Below are 967 nucleotides of genomic sequence, written 5' to 3'. Positions count from 1 at the left end.
TCACGACCCATTGCTCCTGAAGCTCTCATTCTTTTAATGAGTCCTACAACCTTGCTCCTTGAAGGGGCATAGCTGGATTCAAAGATATTATGAGAATTAGTTAAAATAGTGGAAGACCGAGGCGGATTTGAATTAGCAGAATAAAGTTCTGTGAGATAGAGATTCCAGTCTTCTTCTTTTATAGGAATTAGGAGGGATTTTACTTTTGTGCCACAGCAATCTGAGATTATTTCCCAATACCTTTTGGCATCGTTTTTTTAAGCCGCCTCTTTTAGCAGGACTCACTCGTAGGCTTTCTTTCCTTGCCTTAGGGAGTGTTTTTTCCTGAGTCTTTTCCTCCTGAGCAGGTTAATTAATTTACTTCGTTCAAGGGAGAAGTTCATGAATTGGGCCCTCACTAATTTATTTATGTGCCTATTTCTATGTAGTTACAGATTAGAATGCGGACTCTGTTTATTTGGTAAATGATTTATTTTACATGTGGTAACCAGGGTGCTTATACTGTGAACATAAGATACCAGTTGATCTGGCTGAGGAGATTGTTGATCTCCTAATACTGTGTGCTGCTGATCTACTATCAAAATTGTTAGTGTCTCTTTTAGTTTAGAGGCAGCTTTGATATTCCAATATATTCTGCTATTTGTTTTTTAAAACCTACAGATTTCTCCTTAAAATTCCATGAGCCTATTTCAGATGGGGTCATCTCAAATTTACAGGAGATCACCATATGCTCACTATAAGAATTTCCCAGTACTTCCATTTAAGAGAGCTTACTGAAATTATCTGCTGAAACGATTAAGTAATCGATTATGGTCCCACCAGAACACACTTGGGGATCGATTACAATGTCGGTCGGAAAGCATTCCGACCGAATCGGTCTCGAATGGTTTCTGACCGAATCGGATCCAGGGAGTCCGACCAACTGATTACATTGCATCCGGATGCTTCCAGGTACAATCCGGTTGGA

This window comes from Triturus cristatus, chromosome 9 (assembly GCF_964204655.1).
Source record: "Triturus cristatus chromosome 9, aTriCri1.1, whole genome shotgun sequence".
Classification (NCBI taxonomy): Eukaryota; Metazoa; Chordata; class Amphibia; order Caudata; family Salamandridae; genus Triturus; species Triturus cristatus.
Note: the sequence above shows the minus strand (reverse complement) of the source record.